The 15862-nt window shown below is 36.2% G+C and overlaps 1 protein-coding gene and 12 non-coding genes across 13 annotated transcripts in view; all 13 read left to right on the top strand.

Annotated features, from left to right (window-relative positions):
* LOC134840571 (galactose-1-phosphate uridylyltransferase-like) overlaps positions 1-15862 on the top strand; it is a 183820-nt gene that overhangs the window by 59431 nt on the left and 108527 nt on the right. The window lies entirely within an intron of this gene.
* Positions 1657-1728, top strand: Trnad-guc (transfer RNA aspartic acid (anticodon GUC)). The gene has a single exon. It is a non-coding gene; the product is annotated as a tRNA-Asp (tRNA).
* Trnad-guc (transfer RNA aspartic acid (anticodon GUC)) lies at positions 3251-3322 on the top strand. Its single transcript has one exon. It is a non-coding gene; the product is annotated as a tRNA-Asp (tRNA).
* Trnad-guc (transfer RNA aspartic acid (anticodon GUC)) lies at positions 4445-4516 on the top strand. Its single transcript has one exon. It is a non-coding gene; the product is annotated as a tRNA-Asp (tRNA).
* On the top strand, positions 4843-4914 carry Trnad-guc (transfer RNA aspartic acid (anticodon GUC)). The gene has a single exon. It is a non-coding gene; the product is annotated as a tRNA-Asp (tRNA).
* On the top strand, positions 6438-6509 carry Trnad-guc (transfer RNA aspartic acid (anticodon GUC)). Its single transcript has one exon. It is a non-coding gene; the product is annotated as a tRNA-Asp (tRNA).
* On the top strand, positions 8423-8494 carry Trnad-guc (transfer RNA aspartic acid (anticodon GUC)). Its single transcript has one exon. It is a non-coding gene; the product is annotated as a tRNA-Asp (tRNA).
* On the top strand, positions 8820-8891 carry Trnad-guc (transfer RNA aspartic acid (anticodon GUC)). Its single transcript has one exon. It is a non-coding gene; the product is annotated as a tRNA-Asp (tRNA).
* On the top strand, positions 9217-9288 carry Trnad-guc (transfer RNA aspartic acid (anticodon GUC)). Its single transcript has one exon. It is a non-coding gene; the product is annotated as a tRNA-Asp (tRNA).
* Trnad-guc (transfer RNA aspartic acid (anticodon GUC)) lies at positions 9614-9685 on the top strand. Its single transcript has one exon. It is a non-coding gene; the product is annotated as a tRNA-Asp (tRNA).
* Trnad-guc (transfer RNA aspartic acid (anticodon GUC)) lies at positions 11204-11275 on the top strand. The gene has a single exon. It is a non-coding gene; the product is annotated as a tRNA-Asp (tRNA).
* Positions 13571-13642, top strand: Trnad-guc (transfer RNA aspartic acid (anticodon GUC)). Its single transcript has one exon. It is a non-coding gene; the product is annotated as a tRNA-Asp (tRNA).
* Positions 15535-15606, top strand: Trnad-guc (transfer RNA aspartic acid (anticodon GUC)). The gene has a single exon. It is a non-coding gene; the product is annotated as a tRNA-Asp (tRNA).

Below are 15862 nucleotides of genomic sequence, written 5' to 3'. Positions count from 1 at the left end.
TGTGTCATTCTGTAACTTGAGAATTTCAAATGACACGAACTTGGAAGATATGCGCGGAAGAGTATCTTCGGTAGTTTAGTGGTGAGTATCGCAGCCTGGCACGTTGGAGGCCGGGGTTCGATTCGCCGCCGAAGAGGTTTTTATTTCCTTATAATTTTTAGTTCGTATCGAAAAAACGTTTTTTTTTGTTTTTGAACTAGAACTACATGATATTTGCTTTTTTTTCAGTCGGATCAAAGCCTTAAATTTAGTTTCAGATAGCTTACAACCATGACTTTCTGCTCCGAGTTTTTTGCTGGGACTATGTTGGGATGAGAAAAAGCTGCTTTTTTCAAAAAAATGATCGGATTTTATGTTGCTGTATACAGCAGGATTCCTGAACGCTGATCGAGTTGTATTGTGTCATTCTGTAACTTGAGAATTTCAATTGACATGAACTTGGAAGTTATGCGAGTAAGTGTATCTTCGGTAGTATAGTGGTGAGTATCCCAGACTGTCACGTTGGAGACCGGGGTTCGATTCCCCGCCGAAGAGGTTTTGATTTCCTGAATAATTTTTAGTTCGTAACAAAAAAACGTTTTTTTTTTGTTTTTGAATTGGAACTACATGAAAATTGCTTTTTTTAAGTCGGTTCAAAGCTTGATTTTTTTCAAGTATTCTGCAAGTATAATTTTTTTCTGAGCATTTTTCGCTGAAACTATGTTGGGATGTTGGGATGAGAAAAAGCTGCTTTTTTCAAAAAAAATGATCGGATTTTATGTTGCTGTATACAGCAGGATTCCTGAACGCTGATCGAGTTGTATTGTGTCATTCTGTAACTTGAGAATTTCAAAGGACACGAACTTGGAAGATATGCGCGGAAGTGTATCTTCGGTAGTTTAGTGGTGAGTATCCCAGCCTGTCACGTTGGAGACCGGTGTTCGATTCCCCGCCGATGAGGTTTTGATTTCCTGAATAATTTTTAGTTCGTATCGAAAAAACGTTTTTTTTTTTGAAATGGAACTACATGAAAATTGCTTTTTTTTAGTCGGTTCAAAGCTTGATTTTTCAAGTATTCTGCAAGTATAATTTTTTTCTGAGCATTTTTTCGCTGAAACTATGTTGGGATGCGAAAAAGCAGTTTTATTTAAAAAAAATGTTGGGATTTCATGTTGCTGTATACAGCAGGATTCCTAAACGCTGATCAAGTTCTATTGTGTCGTTCTATAGTTTGAGAATTTCAAATGACACGAACTTGGAAGATATGCGCGGAAGTGTATCTTCGGTAGTTTAGTGGTGAGTATCGCAGCCTGTCACGTTGGAGACCGGGGTTCGATTCGCCGCCGAAGAGGTTTTGATTTCCTGAATAATTTTTAGTTCGCATCGAAAAAACGTTTTTTTTGTTTTTGAACAAGAAATACATGATATTTGCTTTTTTTTCAGTCGGTTCAAAGCCTTAAATTTAGTTTCAGATATCTTACAACCATGACTTTCTGCTCCGAGTTTTTTGCTGGGACTATGTTGGGATGAGAAAAAGCCGTTTTTTTCAAAAAAATGATCGGATTTTATGTTGCTGTATACAGCAGGATTCCTGAACGCTGATCGAGTTGTATTGTGTCATTCTGTAACTTGAGAATTTCAGTTGACATGAACTTGGAAGTTATGCGAGGAAGTGTATCTTCGGTAGTATAGTGGTGAGTATCACAGCCTGTCACGTTGGAGACCGGGGTTCGATTCCCCGCCGAAGAGGTTTTGATTACCTGAATAATTTTTAGTTCGTAACGAAAAAAAACGTTTTTTTTTGTTTTTGAAATGGAACTACATGAAAATTGCTTTTTTTTCAGTCGGTTCAAAGCCTTAAATTTAGTTTCAGATAGCTTACAACCATGACTTTCTGCTCCGAGTTTTTTGCTGGGACTATGTTGGGATGAGAAAAAGCTGCTTTTTTCAAAAAAAATGATCGGATTTTATGTTGCTGTATACAGCAGGATTCCTGAACGCTGATCGAGTTGTATTGTGTCATTCTGTAACTTGAGAATTTCAAATGACACGAACTTGGAAGATATGCGCGGAAGTGTATCTTCGGTAGTTTAGTGGTGAGTATCCCAGCCTGTCACGTTGGAGACCGGTGTTCGATTCCCCGGCGATGAGGTTTTGATTTCCTGATAATTTTTAGTTCGTATCGAAAAAACGTTTTTTTTTGTTTTTGAACTAGAACTACATGATATCTGTTTTTTTTTTGAGTCGGTTCAAAGCCTTAAATTTAGTTTCAGATAGCTTACAACCATGACTTTCTGCTCCGAGGTTTTTGCTGGGACTGGGATGAGAAAAAGCTGCTTTTTTCAAAAAAATGATCGGATTTTATGTTGCTGTATACAGCAGGATTCCTGAACGCTGATCGAGTTGTATTGTGTCATTCTGTAACTTGAGAATTTCAAATGACACGAACTTGGAAGATATGCGCGGAAGTGTATCTTCGGTAGTTTAGTGGTGAGTATCGCAGCCTGTCACGTTGGAGACCGGGGTTCGATTCGCCGCCGATGAGGTTTTGATTTCCTGATAATTTTTAGTTCGCATCGAAAAAACGTTTTTTTTTTGTTTTTGAACGAGAAATACATGATATTTGCTTTTTTTTTAGTCGGTTCAAAGCCTTAAATTTAGTTTCAGATAGCTTACAACCATGACTTTCTGCTCCGAGTTTTTTGCTGGGACTTTGTTGGGATGAGAAAAAGCCGTTTTTTTCAAAAAAATGATCGGATTTTATGTTGCTGTATACAGCAGGATTCCTGAACGCTGATCGAGTTGTATTGTGTCATTCTGTAACTTGAGAATTTCAGTTGACATGAACTTGGAAGTTATGCGAGGAAGTGTATCTGCGGTAGTATAGTGGTGAGTATCACAGCCTGTCACGTTGGAGACCGGGGTTCGATTCCCCGCCGAAGAGGTTTTGATTACCTGAATAATTTTTAGTTCGTAACGAAAAAAACGTTTTTTTTTTGTTTTTGAAATGGAACTACATGAAAATTGCTTTTTTTAGTCGGTTAAAAGCTTGATTTTTTTCAAGTATTCTGCAAGTATAATTTTTTTCTGAGCATTTTTTTGCTGAATTTATGTTGGGATGCGAAAAAGTAGTTTTTTTAAAAAAAAAATGTTGGGATTTCATATTGCTGTATACAGCAGGATTCCTAAACGCTGATCGAGTTCTATTGTGTCGTTCTATAATTTGAGAATTTCAAATGACATGAACTTGGAAGATATGCGAGGAAGTGTATCTTCGGTAGTATAGTGGTGAGTATCCCAGCCTGTCACGTTGGAGACCGGGGTTCGATTCCCCGCCGAAGAGGTTTTGATTTCCTGAATAATTTTTAGTTCGTATCGAAAAAACGTTTTTTTTTTGTCTTTGAAATGGAACTACATGATATCTGCTTTTTTTTGAGTCGGTTCAAAGCCTTAAATTTAGTTTCAGATAGCTTACAACCATGACTTTCTGCTCCGAGGTTTTTGCTGGGACTATGTTGGGATGAGAAAAAGCTTCTTTTTTCAAAAAACGCTCTGATTTCATGTTGCTGTATACAGCAGGATTCCTGAACGCTGATCGAGTTGTATTGTGTCATTCTGTAACTTGAGAATTTCAAATGACACGAACTTGGAAGATATGCGCGGAAGAGTATCTTCGGTAGTTTAGTGGTGAGTATCGCAGCCTGGCACGTTGGAGGCCGGGGTTCGATTCGCCGCCGAAGAGGTTTTTATTTCCTTATAATTTTTAGTTCGTATCGAAAAAACGTTTTTTTTTGTTTTTGAACTAGAACTACATGATATTTGCTTTTTTTTCAGTCGGATCAAAGCCTTAAATTTAGTTTCAGATAGCTTACAACCATGACTTTCTGCTCCGAGTTTTTTGCTGGGACTATGTTGGGATGAGAAAAAGCTGCTTTTTTCAAAAAAATGATCGGATTTTATGTTGCTGTATACAGCAGGATTCCTGAACGCTGATCGAGTTGTATTGTGTCATTCTGTAACTTGAGAATTTCAATTGACATGAACTTGGAAGTTATGCGAGTAAGTGTATCTTCGGTAGTATAGTGGTGAGTATCCCAGACTGTCACGTTGGAGACCGGGGTTCGATTCCCCGCCGAAGAGGTTTTGATTTCCTGAATAATTTTTAGTTCGTAACAAAAAAACGTTTTTTTTTTGTTTTTGAATTGGAACTACATGAAAATTGCTTTTTTTAAGTCGGTTCAAAGCTTGATTTTTTTCAAGTATTCTGCAAGTATAATTTTTTTCTGAGCATTTTTCGCTGAAACTATGTTGGGATGCGAAAAAGCAGTTTTTAAAAACAAAAATGTTGGGATTTCATGTTGCTGTATACAGCAGGAGTCCTAAACGCTGATCGAGTTCTATTGTGTCGTTCTATAATTTGAGAATTTCAAATGACATGAACTTGGAAGATATGCGAAGAAGTGTATCTTCGGTAGTATAGTGGTGAGTATCCCAGCCTGTCACGTTGGAGACCGGGGTTCGATTCCCCGCCGAAGAGGTTTTGATTTCCTGAATAATTTTTAGTTCGTATCGAAAAAAAAACGTTTTTTTTTGTTTTTGAAATGGAACTACATGAAAATTGCTTTTTTTAGTCGGTTCAAAGCTTGATTTTTTTCAAGTATTCTGCAAGTATAATTTTTTTCTGAGCTTTTTTTTCGCTGAAACTATGTTGGGATGCGTAAAAGCAGTTTTTTAAAAAAAAATGTTGGGATTTCATGTTGCTGTATACAGCAGGATTCCTAAACGCTGATCGAGTTCTATTGTGTCGTTCTATAATTGAGAATTTCAAATGACATGAACTTGGAAGATATGCGAGGAAGTGTATCTTCGGTAGTATAGTGGTGAGTATCCCAGCCTGTCACGTTGGAGACCGGGGTTCGATTCCCCGCCGAAGAGGTTTTGATTTCCTGAATAATTTTTAGTTCGTATCGAAAAAAAAACGTTTTTTTTTCGTTTTTGAAATGGAACTACATGAAAATTGCTTTTTTTAGTCAGTTCAAAGCTTGATTTTTTTCAAGTATTCTGCAAGTATAATTTTTTTCTGAGCATTTTTTTGCTGAAACTATGTTGGGATGCGTAAAAGCAGTTTTTTAAAAAAAAATGTTGGGATTTCATGTTGCTGTATACAGCAGGATTCCTAAACGCTGATCGAGTTCTATTGTGTCGTTCTATAATTGAGAATTTCAAATGAGATGAACTTGGAAGATATGCGAGGAAGTGTATCTTCGGTAGTATAGTGGTGAGTTTCCCAGCCTGTCACGTTGGAGACCGGGGTTCGATTCCCCGCCGAAGAGGTTTTTATTTCCTGAATAATTTTTAGTTCGTATCAGAAAAAGGTTTTTTTTTTTTTTGAACTAGAACTACATGCATGATGTTTGCTTTTTTTTTCAGTCGGTTCAAAGCCTTAAATTTAGTTTCAGATAGCTTACAACCATTACTTTCTGCTCCGATTTTTTTGCTGGGACTATGTTGGGATGAGAAAAAGCTGCTTTTTTCAAAAAATGATCGGATTTTTTGTTGCTGTATACAGCAGGATTCCTGAACTCTGATCGAGTTCTATTGTGTCATTCTGTAACTTGAGAATTTCAAATGACATGAACTTGGAAGTTATGCGAGAAAGTGTATCTTCGGTAGTTTAGTGGTGAGTATCGCAGCCTGTCACGTAGGAGACCGGGGTTCGATTCGCCGCCAAAGAGGTTTTTATTTCCTGATAATTTTTAGTTCGTATCGAAAAAACGTTTTTTTTTTTTGTTTTTGAACTAAAACTACATGAAAATTGCTTTTTTTAGTCGGTTCAAAGCTTGATTTTTTTCAAGTATTCTACAAGTATAATTTTTTGCTGAGCATTTTTTTGCTGAAACTATGTTGGGATGAGAAAAAGCTGCTTTTTTCAAAAAAAATGATCGGATTTTATGTTGCTGTATACAGCAGGATTCCTGAACGCTGATCGAGTTGTATTGTGTCATTCTGTAACTTGAGAATTTCAATTGACATGAACTTGGAAGTTATGCGAGTAAGTGTATCTTCGGTAGTATAGTGGTGAGTATCCCAGACTGTCACGTTGGAGACCGGGGTTCGATTCCCCGCCGAAGAGGTTTTGATTTCCTGAATAATTTTTAGTTCGTAACGAAAAAACGTTTTTTGTTTGTTTTTGAATTGGAACTACATGAAAATTGCTTTTTTTAAGTCGGTTCAAAGCTTGATTTTTTTCAAGTATTCTGCAAGTATAATTTTTTTCTGAGCATTTTTCGCTGAAACTATGTTGGGATGCGAAAAAGCAGTTTTTAAAAAAAAAAATGTTGGGATTTCATGTTGCTGTATACAGCAGGATTCCTAAACGCTGATCGAGTTCTATTGTGTCGTTCTATAATTTGAGAATTTCAAATGACATGAACTTGGAAGATATGCGAAGAAGTGTATCTTCGGTAGTATAGTGGTGAGTATCCCAGCCTGTCACGTTGGAGACCGGGGTTCGATTCCCCGCCGAAGAGGTTTTGATTTCCTGAATAATTTTTAGTTCGTATCGAAAAAAAACGTTTTTTTTTTGTTTTTGAAATGGAACTACATGAAAATTGCTTTTTTTAGTCGGTTCAAAGCTTGATTTTTTTCAAGTATTCTGCAAGTATAATTTTTTTCTGAGCTTTTTTTTTCGCTGAAACTATGTTGGGATGCGTAAAAGCAGTTTTTAAAAAAAAATGTTGGGATTTCATGTTGCTGTATACAGCAGGATTCCTAAACGCTGGTCGAGTTCTATTGTGTCGTTCTATAATTGAGAATTTCAAATGAGATGAACTTGGAAGATATGCGAGGAAGTGTATCTTCGGTAGTATAGTGGTGAGTATCCCAGCCTGTCACGTTGGAGACCGGGGTGCGATTCCCCGCCGAAGAGGTTTTGATTTCCTGAATAATTTTTAGTTCGTATCGAAAAAAACGTTTTTTTTTGTTTTTGAAATGGAACTACATGAAAATTGCTTTTTTTAGTCAGTTCAAAGCTTGATTTTTTTCAAGTATTCTGCAAGTATAACTTTTTTCTGAGCATTTTTTTGCTGAAACTATGTTGGGATGCGTAAAAGCAGTTTTTTAAAAAAAAATGTTGGGATTTCATGTTGCTGTATACAGCAGGATTCCTAAACGCTGATCGAGTTCTATTGTGTCGTTCTATAATTGAGAATTTCAAATGAGATGAACTTGGAAGATATGCGAGGAAGTGTATCTTCGGTAGTATAATGGTGAGTTTCCCAGCCTGTCACGTTGGAGACCGGGGTTCGATTCCCCGCCGAAGAGGTTTTTATTTCCTGAATAATTTTTAGTTCGTATCGAAAAAAAACGTTTTTTTTGTTTTTGAAATGGAACTACATGAAAATTGCTTTTTTTAGTCGGTTCAAAGCTTGATTTTTTTCAAGTATTCTGCAAGTATAATTTTTTTCTGAGCTTTTTTTTTCGCTGAAACTATGTTGGGATGCGTAAAAGCAGTTTTTAAAAAAAAATGTTGGGATTTCATGTTGCTGTATACAGCAGGATTCCTAAACGCTGGTCGAGTTCTATTGTGTCGTTCTATAATTGAGAATTTCAAATGAGATGAACTTGGAAGATATGCGAGGAAGTGTATCTTCGGTAGTATAGTGGTGAGTATCCCAGCCTGTCACGTTGGAGACCGGGGTGCGATTCCCCGCCGAAGAGGTTTTGATTTCCTGAATAATTTTTAGTTCGTATCGAAAAAAACGTTTTTTTTTGTTTTTGAAATGGAACTACATGAAAATTGCTTTTTTTAGTCAGTTCAAAGCTTGATTTTTTTCAAGTATTCTGCAAGTATAACTTTTTTCTGAGCATTTTTTGCTGAAACTATGTTGGGATGCGTAAAAGCAGTTTTTTAAAAAAAAATGTTGGGATTTCATGTTGCTGTATACAGCAGGATTCCTAAACGCTGATCGAGTTCTATTGTGTCGTTCTATAATTGAGAATTTCAAATGAGATGAACTTGGAAGATATGCGAGGAAGTGTATCTTCGGTAGTATAATGGTGAGTTTCCCAGCCTGTCACGTTGGAGACCGGGGTTCGATTCCCCGCCGAAGAGGTTTTTATTTCCTGAATAATTTTTAGTTCGTATCAGAAAAAGGTTTTTTTTTTTTTGAACTAGAACTACATGCATGATGTTTGCTTTTTTTTTCAGTCGGTTCAAAGCCTTAAATTTAGTTTCAGATAGCTTACAACCATTACTTTCTGCTCCGATTTTTTTGCTGGGACTATGTTGGGATGCGAAAAAGCAGTTTTTAAAAAAAAAATGTTGGGATTTCATGTTGCGGTATACAGCAGGATTCCTAAACGCTGATCGAGTTCTATTGTGTCGTTCTATAATTTGAGAATTTCAAATGACATGAACTTGGAAGATATGCGAAGAAGTGTATCTTCGGTAGTATAGTGGTGAGTATCCCAGCCTGTCACGTTGGAGACCGGGGTTCGATTCCCCGCCGAAGAGGTTTTGATTTCCTGAATAATTTTTAGTTCGTAACAAAAAAACGTTTTTTTTTTTGTTTTTGAATTGGAACTACATGAAAATTGCTTTTTTAAGTCGGTTCAAAGCTTGATTTTTTTCAAGTATTCTGCAAGTATAATTTTTTTCTGAGCATTTTTCGCTGAAACTATGTTGGGATGCGAAAAAGCAGTTTTTAAAAACAAAAATGTTGGGATTTCATGTTGCTGTATACAGCAGGAGTCCTAAACGCTGATCGAGTTCTATTGTGTCGTTCTATAATTTGAGAATTTCAAATGACATGAACTTGGAAGATATGCGAAGAAGTGTATCTTCGGTAGTATAGTGGTGAGTATCCCAGCCTGTCACGTTGGAGACCGGGGTTCGATTCCCCGCCGAAGAGATTTTGATTTCCTGAATAATTTTTAGTTCGTATCGAAAAAAAACGTTTTTTTTTGTTTTTGAAATGGAACTACATGAAAATTGCTTTTTTTAGTCGGTTCAAAGCTTGATTTTTTTCAAGTATTCTGCAAGTATAATTTTTTTCTGAGCTTTTTTTTCGCTGAAACTATGTTGGGATGCGTAAAAGCAGTTTTTTAAAAAAAAATGTTGGGATTTCATGTTGCTGTATACAGCAGGATTCCTAAACGCTGATCGAGTTCTATTGTGTCGTTCTATAATTGAGAATTTCAAATGACATGAACTTGGAAGATATGCGAGGAAGTGTATCTTCGGTAGTATAGTGGTGAGTATCCCAGCCTGTCACGTTGGAGACCGGGGTTCGATTCCCCGCCGAAGAGCTTTTGATTTCCTGAATAATTTTTAGTTCGTATCGAAAAAAAACGTTTTTTTTTGTTTTTGAAATGGAACTACATGAAAATTGCTTTTTTTAGTCGGTTCAAAGCTTGATTTTTTTCAAGTATTCTGCAAGTATAATTTTTTTCTGAGCTTTTTTTTCGCTGAAACTATGTTGGGATGCGTAAAAGCAGTTTTTTAAAAAAAAATGTTGGGATTTCATGTTGCTGTATACAGCAGGATTCCTAAACGCTGATCGAGTTCTATTGTGTCGTTCTATAATTGAGAATTTCAAATGACATGAACTTGGAAGATATGCGAGGAAGTGTATCTTCGGTAGTATAGTGGTGAGTATCCCAGCCTGTCACGTTGGAGAACGGGGTTCGATTCCCCGCCGAAGAGGTTTTGATTTCCTGAATAATTTTTAGTTCGTATCGAAAAAAACGTTTTTTTTTTGTTTTTGAAATGGAACTACATGAAAATTGCTTTTTTTAGTCAGTTCAAAGCTTGATTTTTTTCAAGTATTCTGCAAGTATAATTTTTTTCTGAGCATTTTTTTGCTGAAACTATGTTGGGATGCGTAAAAGCAGTTTTTTAAAAAAAAATGTTGGGATTTCATGTTGCTGTATACAGCAGGATTCCTAAACGCTGATCGAGTTCTATTGTGTCGTTCTATAATTGAGAATTTCAAATGAGATGAACTTGGAAGATATGCGAGGAAGTGTATCTTCGGTAGTATAGTGGTGAGTTTCCCAGCCTGTCACGTTGGAGACCGGGGTTCGATTCCCCGCCGAAGAGGTTTTTATTTCCTGAATAATTTTTAGTTCGTATCAGAAAAAGGTTTTTTTTTTTTTTGAACTAGAACTACATGCATGATGTTTGCTTTTTTTTTCAGTCGGTTCAAAGCCTTAAATTTAGTTTCAGATAGCTTACAACCATTACTTTCTGCTCCGATTTTTTTGCTGGGACTATGTTGGGATGAGAAAAAGCTGCTTTTTTCAAAAAATGATCGGATTTTTTGTTGCTGTATACAGCAGGATTCCTGAACTCTGATCGAGTTCTATTGTGTCATTCTGTAACTTGAGAATTTCAAATGACATGAACTTGGAAGTTATGCGAGAAAGTGTATCTTCGGTAGTTTAGTGGTGAGTATCGCAGCCTGTCACGTAGGAGACCGGGGTTCGATTCGCCGCCAAAGAGGTTTTTATTTCCTGATAATTTTTAGTTCGTATCGAAAAAACGTTTTTTTTTTGTTTTTGAACTAAAACTACATGAAAATTGCTTTTTTTTAGTCGGTTCAAAGCTTGATTTTTTTCAAGTATTCTACAAGTATAATTTTTTGCTGAGCATTTTTTTGCTGAAACTATGTTGGGATGAGAAAAAGCTGCTTTTTTCAAAAAAATGATCGGATTTTATGTTGCTGTATACAGCAGGATTCCTGAACGCTGATCGAGTTGTATTGTGTCATTCTGTAACTTGAGAATTTCAATTGACATGAACTTGGAAGTTATGCGAGTAAGTGTATCTTCGGTAGTATAGTGGTGAGTATCCCAGACTGTCACGTTGGAGACCGGGGTTCGATTCCCCGCCGAAGAGGTTTTGATTTCCTGAATAATTTTTAGTTCGTAACGAAAAAACGTTTTTTGTTTGTTTTTGAATTGGAACTACATGAAAATTGCTTTTTTTAAGTCGGTTCAAAGCTTGATTTTTTTCAAGTATTCTGCAAGTATAATTTTTTTCTGAGCATTTTTCGCTGAAACTATGTTGGGATGCGAAAAAGCAGTTTTTAAAAAAAAAATGTTGGGATTTCATGTTGCTGTATACAGCAGGATTCCTAAACGCTGATCGAGTTCTATTGTGTCGTTCTATAATTTGAGAATTTCAAATGACATGAACTTGGAAGATATGCGAAGAAGTGTATCTTCGGTAGTATAGTGGTGAGTATCCCAGCCTGTCACGTTGGAGACCGGGGTTCGATTCCCCGCCGAAGAGGTTTTGATTTCCTGAATAATTTTTAGTTCGTATCGAAAAAAAACGTTTTTTTTTTGTTTTTGAAATGGAACTACATGAAAATTGCTTTTTTTAGTCGGTTCAAAGCTTGATTTTTTTCAAGTATTCTGCAAGTATAATTTTTTTCTGAGCTTTTTTTTTCGCTGAAACTATGTTGGGATGCGTAAAAGCAGTTTTTAAAAAAAAAATGTTGGGATTTCATGTTGCTGTATACAGCAGGATTCCTAAACGCTGGTCGAGTTCTATTGTGTCGTTCTATAATTGAGAATTTCAAATGAGATGAACTTGGAAGATATGCGAGGAAGTGTATCTTCGGTAGTATAGTGGTGAGTATCCCAGCCTATCACGTTGGAGACCGGGGTGCGATTCCCCGCCGAAGAGGTTTTGATTTCCTGAATAATTTTTAGTTCGTATCGAAAAAAACGTTTTTTTTTGTTTTTGAAATGGAACTACATGAAAATTGCTTTTTTTTAGTCAGTTCAAAGCTTGATTTTTTTCAAGTATTCTGCAAGTATAATTTTTTTCTGAGCATTTTTTTGCTGAAACTATGTTGGGATGCGTAAAAGCAGTTTTTTAAAAAAAAATGTTGGGATTTCATGTTGCTGTATACAGCAGGATTCCTAAACGCTGATCGAGTTCTATTGTGTCGTTCTATAATTGAGAATTTCAAATGAGATGAACTTGGAAGATATGCGAGGAAGTGTATCTTCGGTAGTATAATGGTGAGTTTCCCAGCCTGTCACGTTGGAGACCGGGGTTCGATTCCCCGCCGAAGAGGTTTTTATTTCCTGAATAATTTTTAGTTCGTATCAGAAAAAGGTTTTTTTTTTTTGAACTAGAACTACATGCATGATGTTTGCTTTTTTTTTCAGTCGGTTCAAAGCCTTAAATTTAGTTTCAGATAGCTTACAACCATTACTTTCTGCTCCGATTTTTTTGCTGGGACTATGTTGGGATGAGAAAAAGCTGCTTTTTTCAAAAAATGATCGGATTTTTTGTTGCTGTATACAGCAGGATTCCTGAACTCTGATCGAGTTCTATTGTGTCATTCTGTAACTTGAGAATTTCAAATGACATGAACTTGGAAGTTATGCGAGAAAGTGTATCTTCGGTAGTTTAGTGGTGAGTATCGCAGCCTGTCACGTAGGAGACCGGGGTTCGATTCGCCGCCGAAGAGGTTTTTATTTCCTGATAATTTTTAGTTCGTATCGAAAAAACGTTTTTTTTTTTGTTTGAACTAAAATTACATGATATTTGCTTTTTTTTCAGTCGGTTCAAAGCCTTAAATTTAGTTTCACATAGCTTACAACCATGACTTTCTGCTCCGAGTTTTTTGCTGGGACTATGTTACAAAAAATGTTGGGATTTCATGTTGCTGTATACAGCAGGGTTCCTAAACGCTGATCAAGTTCTATTGTGTCGTTCTATAATTTGAGAGTTTCAAATGACATGAATTTGGAAGATATGCGAGGAAGTGTATCTTCGGTAGTATAGTGGTGAGTATCACAGCCTGTCATGTTGGAGACCGGGGTTCGATTCCCGGCCGAAAAGGTTTTTATTTCCTGAATATTTTTTAGTTCGTATCGAAAAACGTTTTTTTTTTTGTTTTTGAACTGGAACTACATGAAGTTTGCCTTTTTTGAGTCCGTTCAAAGCCTTAAATTTAGTTTCAGGTAATTTACAATCATGACTTTCTGCTCCGAATTTTTTTGCTGGGACGATGTTGGGATGAGAAAAAGCTGCTTTTTTCAAAAAATGATCGGATTTCATGTTGCTGTATACAGCAGGATTCCTGAACGCTGATCGAGTTGTATTGTGTCATTCTGTAACTTGACAACTTCAAATGACATGAACTTGGAAGATATGCGAGGAAGTGTATCTTAGGTAGTATAGTGGTGAATATCCCAGCCTGTCACGTTGGAGACCCGGTTTCGATTCCCCGCCGAAGAGGTTTTTATTTCCTGAAAAAATTTTAGTTCGTATCGAAAAAACGTTTTTTTTTGTTTTTGATATGGAACTACATGAAAATTGCTTTTTTTTGAGTCGGTTCAAAGCTTGATTTTTTTCAAGTATTCTACAAGTATTATTTTTTGCTGAGCATTTTTTTGCTGAAACTATGTTGGGATGCGAAAAAGCAGTTTTTTTTTACAAAAAATGTTGGGATTTCATGTTGCTGTATACAGCAGGGTTCCTAAACGCTGATCAAGTTCTATTGTGTCGTTCTATAATTTGAGAGTTTCAAATGACATGAATTTGGAAGATATGCGAGGAAGTGTATCTTCGGTAGTACAGTGGTGAGTATCACAGCCTGTCATGTTGGAGACCGGGGTTCGATTCCCCGCCGAAGAGGTTTTTATTTCCTGAATATTTTTTAGTTCGTATCGAAAAACGTTTTTTTTTTGTTTTTGAACTGGAACTACATGAAGTTTGCCTTTTTTGAGTCCGTTCAAAGCCTTAAATTTAGTTTCAGGTAATTTACAATCATGACTTTCTGCTCCGAATTTTTTTGCTGGGACGATGTTGGGATGAGAAAAAGCTGCTTTTTTAAAAAATGATCGGATTTCATGTTGCTGTATACAGCAGGATTCCTGAATGCTGATCGAGTTGTATTGTGTCATTCTGTAACTTGACAACTTCAAATGACATGAACTTGGAAGATATGCGAGGAAGTGTATCTTCGGTAGTATAGTGGTGAGTATCCCAGCCTATCACGTTGGAGAACCGGGTTCGATTCCCGCAGAAGAGGTTTTTATTTCCTGAATAATTTTTAGTTCGTGACGAAAAAACGTTTTTTTTTTGTTTTTGATATGGAACTACATGAAAATTGCTTTTTTTTAGTCGGTTCAAAGCTTGATTTTTTTCAAGTATTCTACAAGTATAATTTTTTGCTGAGCATTTTTTTGCTGAAACTATGTTGGGATGCGAAAAAGCAGTTTTTTTTCCAAAAAATGTTGGGATTTTGTGTTGCTGTATACAGCAGGGTTCCTAAACGCTGATCGAGATCTATTGTGTCGTTCTATAATTTAGGAATTTCAAATGACATGAATTTGGAAGATATGCGAGGAAGTGTAGCTTCGGTAGTATAGTGGTGAGTATCCCAACCTGACACGTTTGAGACCGGAGTTCGATTCCCGCCGAAAAGTTTTTTTATTTCCTGAATAATTTTTGGTTCGTATCGATAAAACTTTTTTTTTTGAAATGGAACTACATAAAAATTGCTTTTTTTTAGTCGGTTCAAAGCTCGATTTTTTTCAAGTATTCTACAAGTATAATTTTTTGCTGAGCATTTTTTTGCTGGAACTATGTTGGGATGCGAAAAATCAGTTTTTTTTAATGTTGGGATTTTGTGTTGCTGTATACAGCAGGGTTCCTAAACGCTGATTGAGTTCTATTGTGTCGTTCTACAATTTGAGAATTTCAAATGACATGAACTTGGAAGATATGCGAGGAAGTGTATCTTCGGTAGTAGAGTGGTGAGTATCCCAGCCTGTCACGTTGGAGACCACTGTTCGATTCCCCGCCGAAGAGTTTTTTATTTCCTGAATAAATTTTAGTTAGTATCGAAAAAACATTTTTTTAATGGAACTACATGAAAATTTCTTTTTTTTGAGTCGGTTCAAAGCTTGATTTTTTTCAAGTATTCTACAAGTAAAATTTTTTGCCGAGCATTTTTTGCTGAAACTATATTGAGATGCGAAAAAGCAGTTTTTTTTTACAAATAATGTTGGGATTTCATGTTGCTGTATACAGCAGGGTTCCTAAACGCTGATCAAGTTCTATTGTGTCGTTCTGTAACTTGAGAATTTCAAATGACATGAACTTGGAAGATATGCGAGGAAGTCTATCTTCAGTAGTATAGTGGTGAGTATCGCAGGCTGTCACGTTGGAGAACGGGGTTCGATTCCTCGCCGAAGAGGTTTTTATTTCCTGAAAAAAAATTAGTTCGTATCGAGAAAACGTTTTTTTTTGTTTTTGAAATGGAACTACATGAAAATTGCTTTTTTTTAGTCGGTTCGAAGCTTGATTTTTTTCAAGTATTCTACAATTATAATTTTTTGCTGAGCCTTTTTTTGCTGAAACTATGTTGGGATGCGAAAAACAGTTTTTCTTCACAAAAAATGTTGGGATTTCATGTTGCTGTATACAGCAGGGTTCCTTAACGCTGATCGAGTTCTATTGTGTCGTTCTTTAATTTGAGAATTTCAAATGACTTGAATTTGGAAGATATGCGAGGAAGTGTATCTTCGGTAGTATAGTGGTGAGTATCCCAGCCTGTCACGTTGGAGACCGGGGTTCGATTCCCCGCCGAAGAGGTTTTTATTTCCTGAATAATTTTTAGTTCGTATCGAAAAAACGTTTTTTTTGTTTTTGAAATGGAACTACATAAAAATTGCTTTTTTTAGTCGTTTCGAAGCTTGATTTTTTTCAAGTATTCTACAAGTATAATTTTTTGCTGAGCCTTTTTTTTTGCTGAAACTATGTTGGGATGCGAAAAACAGTTTTTCTTTACAAAAAATGTTGGGATTTCATGTTGCTGTATACAGCAGGGTTCCTAAACGCTGATCGACT

This window comes from Symsagittifera roscoffensis, chromosome 1 (genome assembly GCF_963678635.1).
Source record: "Symsagittifera roscoffensis chromosome 1, txSymRosc1.1, whole genome shotgun sequence".
Taxonomy (NCBI): domain Eukaryota; kingdom Metazoa; phylum Xenacoelomorpha; order Acoela; family Convolutidae; genus Symsagittifera; species Symsagittifera roscoffensis.
Note: the sequence above shows the minus strand (reverse complement) of the source record. Positions and strands in the feature narration are given on the sequence as shown.